Source organism: Alosa sapidissima, chromosome 3, assembly GCF_018492685.1.
Source record: "Alosa sapidissima isolate fAloSap1 chromosome 3, fAloSap1.pri, whole genome shotgun sequence".
NCBI lineage: Eukaryota > Metazoa > Chordata > Actinopteri > Clupeiformes > Clupeidae > Alosa > Alosa sapidissima.
In genome coordinates this window covers 1,103,052-1,108,837 of record NC_055959.1, presented here as the reverse complement: position 1 = coordinate 1,108,837, position 5,786 = coordinate 1,103,052, and positions in this window count along the sequence as shown.

The following is a 5,786-nucleotide window of genomic DNA, read 5'->3' as shown; positions in this document are numbered from 1 at the left end:
GGAGAACAACTATTACCTTGAAACTTAAACACACATGGGGAAACTGAACAGTCCAATCAGTAGACTATGATAGGCTAAGCTAGCCAACTATGCTACTTTGTTTACAATATTTCCAGGCTTCAACCAGACAGCTGAATTAAAGAGGTAGAGTTGTAATAAAAAATAGTAGGCCTAATCTACATAAAGTGTGCTGTCATAAATATCAGTAATTCAGAAAAATATTTTTATATCAGGATATAAAATAATAGATATATTATATTGTAATATATTGTTCCAAGGGAGGCTATTAACCCCCGCCCCCCCCCAAAAAAAAGAAAAATCGAGATTCGTATCAAACCGTGGGTCAAAAATCGTGATACAAACCGAATCGTGAGATTGGTGTATCGTTACAGCCCTAGAATCCGGGTCGACTGATTGTCAGTCGGAGATGTTACTGCTGCTCCACCCATAGACAGTAAAAGAAATGGACGAACAGACTCCGTCGTTTTCAATGGGAGGGCACTGAGTCAAATAGAACGATTTTTCAGTTGGTCCCCCCAGTACTGCGCAGACTCACACTTAACTTCGTGACGTTAGCCATAGAACTGAATCTCGTAACTCATATGATAGATACACAGAAATTCTTCTCACACTTCCTTCGCCTTCAAAGTCATCAAAGTTAAACATTTATTTATGTATTATTATTAATATCATCCTCACCAAGTCGTGCTAATGTTGAAGCTACCATACATGATCATCTTCAAAAACAGTCATGCTAAAACAAAACAAAAAAGTTATAGCCTTGAAGCTAATCTTCTTTCCACTTTTCCGACCTATGGTCAATCCATCGAAAACCTCTGAAATGATTACTGCCGTTTTTTTTTTTTTACTAGGTTTACTTTTTTATTATTATTAGGTTGCCTCTGTGTAATGCTTTACCTTAACATACGGTTGTGTATGCTAGGTTTTGCTTATGAGTTACCGTCATAGACAGTAAGGTGGACTGAGCTTCTTATCCAAACAATACGGTTATCTCCCTACAGCGCGAAAGATAGATTACGTCAAAGCTAACTTCCCTTCAACCGAACAAGCTAACCATTCTTCTTACGGGTAACCAACGTTACGGAAGAGGTAGTGGAGTCTGTTTTGCCTTTGTAGTGTTTATGTGGATTGCACAGAAGCTACAATATCAGCACAGGATACATGTTATATGAAGTTATGGTATTTCAAAAAAATCCTAGAATGAATGGGCTTCTATGGGAGTTAGCAGAGAGGTGGTCCCTCCAGCCTACGTCGATTCTTCTACTTCCGGGAATTCGCCTGCCCCCTTGGCTCCACCACGCCTGTGAAGAAACAGGACGTTGAAACATGATTACAGGATGTAGAAACAGAGGAAGCAGAACGTCTGCAGACGGATAGGATAGGTGGTGAGGAAGATGAGGTAGGGAACTCTGAATGTCGTCGAGGTTGTGGACAATTCATGATCCTGGTCTTCCAAACTAACTAACAAACACTATTTTATATTCAACTCTAGTTTAAAGAAGCTTCAGAAAAAAAGACAAAAAACTAACCTCATACAGCAATACATTCTCGTTCTCCTCTTGTCTCCTGAGACAGCTTGCATGCCCTCAGAAAAGTTGAAGTTCTAAAGCTAAAAAGCTGCCTTGCTCGGGCCTTTTCACCACCTCTGAGCATCCACTAACCTGGACCTTTTAGGGGGCTTTCCTCTCAGGGTGAATGAGAGGATGCTTAATTGCTTTTTACCTGACATTTTTGAAAGACAGATGCAATGATTAATGCATCCAAAGCCAGGATATAATTATATAATATGACATGATTTTAAAAGTGACCTATAACAATATGCAATACAGTAGGCTACACTTTAATTTGTTTAGTACTAATAAAATGATTAAGCCTATTTGGAGAGAGAGATGTTTAGAATGTGACAATATGTCAGTCATCGTGTGAACAAAAGTATGAGGCATAGGCTACTTGTTCTGAGCAAGTGTTGTCAATGAACAAGCTGCAAAACTGTTGGCTAACTTACAGACACTCATGAACTGATGCTAATTATCTGGGAAACATTCTCTAGCAGCAGTCACGTTGTCATTGTTTGTGTCAAACAAGTTGTGGATTTGTAACATTAAAAGATGTCTTACTCTGTGCTGAAACCATGAACTGATGCTTGAAGCTCCAGTGGTTTTCTCTGAAGACGATATGAACGAAGAAGTAGGTAACAGTTTCACGTGAACAATTCCAGGATACGCTTTTTTTTTTTTCATTTGTTGTTGCGTTAAATCTTTCCCAGATACAATAGTGCTATTTTCTGATTGGCTATTGTTTAGCCCCTCTCGTTATTTTTGATTGGCTATTGTTTAGCCCCTCTCGTTATTTTTGATTGGCTGATAAGTGGCAGGCTCAACTCCAGGGGAGACGCACTTGATTCCTGCCAGTTCCATAGTGAGAACGGCGCGGCCAGAGACATTTTGGGCGCTGCGGCATATTAAATATATTATATATATATATATATATAACTAGAAATGCAATGCCAAAGGAATTACAATAGTGGATGGAAAGCTGCTGGCTTAATGTTGGTGGGGAGATTCCTGAAAAAAAAAAAAAACATTGAATCACTTAATCTTTGAGATCATACAAACCCTCGTACCAAAAAACCTTATGTGTCAGGTGTTCTTGAGATATCCCACTCATGGTGGGTTTGACCTTGACATTTGACTTCATTATTGAGTCCATACAAATGTTCACACCAAATTTGAAGCATGTACGTCAAGCCGTTCTGAAGTTGTGGCACAAGCACGAAAGCTGGACTTTGGAAAATGTGGTAACACTTTACTTGACGGCTGAGTTCATAACACATTCATAGCAGCGGTCATAAACGGCACATAAAGCATTCATGACTGTTTCATGAGACATGACTCAACATTCATAGCCTACCAAACCTTTTATGAATGTGGAAGACAGAACGATGACAACTTGTCAAAATAAAATAAGTCCAACAATCGCAAAGCAGCATTGCCGTTTTTGTTCCAAACCTCTTACCTGATCACGTCAGTCTACTCCAGTGCCAAAAAGACAGAATATGGTCAAGAAAATATTTTTTGTTTCATAAAAATTTATTTGTTTTATGATGTAACCTTTGCAGATGATCTCATCTTTTGCTACTGGGAATGTCCAACCACTCCAGGTTACATAAATACGGGTCAGCTGAATGTAGGCTAGTTTACCTCCCAGTGTTAAACTCAGTGATTACGAATACTTCACAACTTGTATAGTAAAGTGACAATCGATGTGGACTTCATGATATTCATGAAATATTTACAAAGGCTGGAGAGAAAAACAGCAATGCTGCTTTGCGATTGTTGGACTTTCATTTTGACAAGATGTCGTTGTTATGTCTTCCACATTCATGAAAGGTTTGATATGAATGTTGAGTCATGTCTCATGAAACAGTCATGAATGCTTTATGTGCAGTTTATGACAGCTGCTATGAATGTGTTATGAACTCACCCAAGTCAAGTAAAGTGTTACCGAAAAGGTAGTTCAGAGAAAGCCTAATTGTATGCAATCCAATAGGCTACCTGCAAAACGGGGCTTTCAGTTGGTGTTGATGTCTGCTCATTAATATTGAAGCAAAATTGAAATTATTTCATTAATATTGAAGCAAAATTGAAATTCTAACTACAGATCAACAGAATTTTAATTGATATTAAACCTCAGTAAACCACTATTAATCTGGCAAGATATTGGGAAAGTCATATCCTGCTTTATCTACAGCCAGGATAAATTTGATTAGGCCTAGGTATGTCTGGTTTAGCTACACAAGCTTGCATAAATAACCATTGACAACTTGTTATCAGTTTGAAAAGCAAGTGCGTTTATTCACTCTTCTTCATTTAGAAATTCACATGTGCTGTGCTTTCCTGCCATCCATTCAGTATAGCGTAGATCAGCGCTCCCCCACCCCCGGACCGGGCCGCGGGACATTCCTAACCGGGCCGTAGCCTACGACAAGAGTTAAAAAAAAAAAAAATGCATGCAAACTAAATAAACTCGCAATAATGTCACATTCGCAATAATACCCACTGACGATGGTGAGCCAGATACCTCAAAGAAAAAGAAGGGGTCATTCAATACGAAATATGACTAGTCATATTTAAAATATGGTTTCGCAGAGACCGGTGACTCGCATGCACCAAGTCCTTTATGTGTGGTATTTGGTGATAAGTTGTCAAACGAAGCAATGAAACCATCAAAGCTAATTCGACATCGAGTCCAAGCAAACCCCTTGAGTTCTTTGAGCGTAAGAAACGCGAGCAAGGACAAAAAACTAGTGCGTAAAGCAACCACATCGGTGAACGTGGCTGCGCTAAAAGCCTCATAGTGGCTAGTCGGATTGCTAAATCTGCGAAGCCCTTTACTATTGGGGAAGAGTTCATTCTGCCTGCTGGTAAAGGCATGTGCAATGAACTCCTTGGGGAGGCTGCAGCTAAAAAAAAAAAAGCTCAGGTACCGCTTTCTGCAAGCACTGTCCATAGGCGAATTGATGATATGTCAGAGGATATTGAGGCACAGTTGTTAGAGAGGGTGAATGGGTCACCGTGGTACGCTATCCAAGTTGGTTGGTTGCAGGTCACTGGCCAGAGTGTTTGAGTTGCGAGAGCCGCTTCTGTATTTCTTACAGAAAAAAAAGTCACTGTTAGCTGCATATTTTAGTGATGAGGGCTGGGTGTCAAAACTCGCTTACCTGTGTGACATATTCGGGTTGCTTAATGACCTCAACCGGTCACTGCAGGGGAGAATGACGACTGTCTTATAACTGGCAGATAAAGTCTCTGCATTTAAAGCCAAGCTTGATTTGTGGGTAGTGGATTGGGGTGTATTTGATATGTTCCAAACAGTAGTGGGGGTTTTGGGAGAGACTGAGGCAGGGCCCTTTCTCTCACAGCTGGTGCGCGATCACCTTGTTGCGCTTTCAAATGAGTTTGAGCGTTACTTCCCATCCTCCAAAAGATCCACGGCAAACCAATGAGTGGGTCTGCAACCCATTTGTCAATATCCCGAATAGTCCTAACTTGTCAGCGCAGGAGGAAGAGCAGTTGATCGAAATTGCAAATCACGGTGGTCTTAAGAGTGTGTAGGCTGAGGAAACCTCTCTGGCGGGTTTTTGGATGAAAACCAAAGCAGAATATCCCGAGATAGCCGTAAAAGCGCTGAAAACGTTGCTACCATTTCCCACCACGTATCTATGCGAGGCCAGGTTTTCGGCAATGACTGCAACTAAGACCAAATTGCGCAATCGACTGGACATTTCAAACATACTGAGGGTGTCACTGTCTTCCATCACCCCCAGATGGAACTTTCTTGTTGCAGGGAAACAAGCACAGGGCTCCCACTGATTATATTCGTAATGCACGTTTAGTTCCCATGTTTTGTTACCATATTTTGTTAAGCATGTTCACACATGATAGATGTAGCTTCAAGTTGTTCAATTTTCATAGTTCATATTGTTCAATTTTCACTTCAAGTTCACATTTTTAAGAGTTCGTTACCTTCACTGTTCATACATAACTGGACCTAGTTCTTTTCAAGTAGGCTAATGCATGCACAACACGGAACATGGAACCCCCAAACCACCCCCCCCGGTCCGTGAAAAAAAAATGGGAATCAAACCGGTCCATGGTACATACAAGGTTGGGGACCCCTGGCATAGATAGACCACCCTGATCCTCCACCATCCAGTAGCAGAGTGAAGCGGCACCTAACAGAAATAGAAGGGGGAAAAAAGAGAT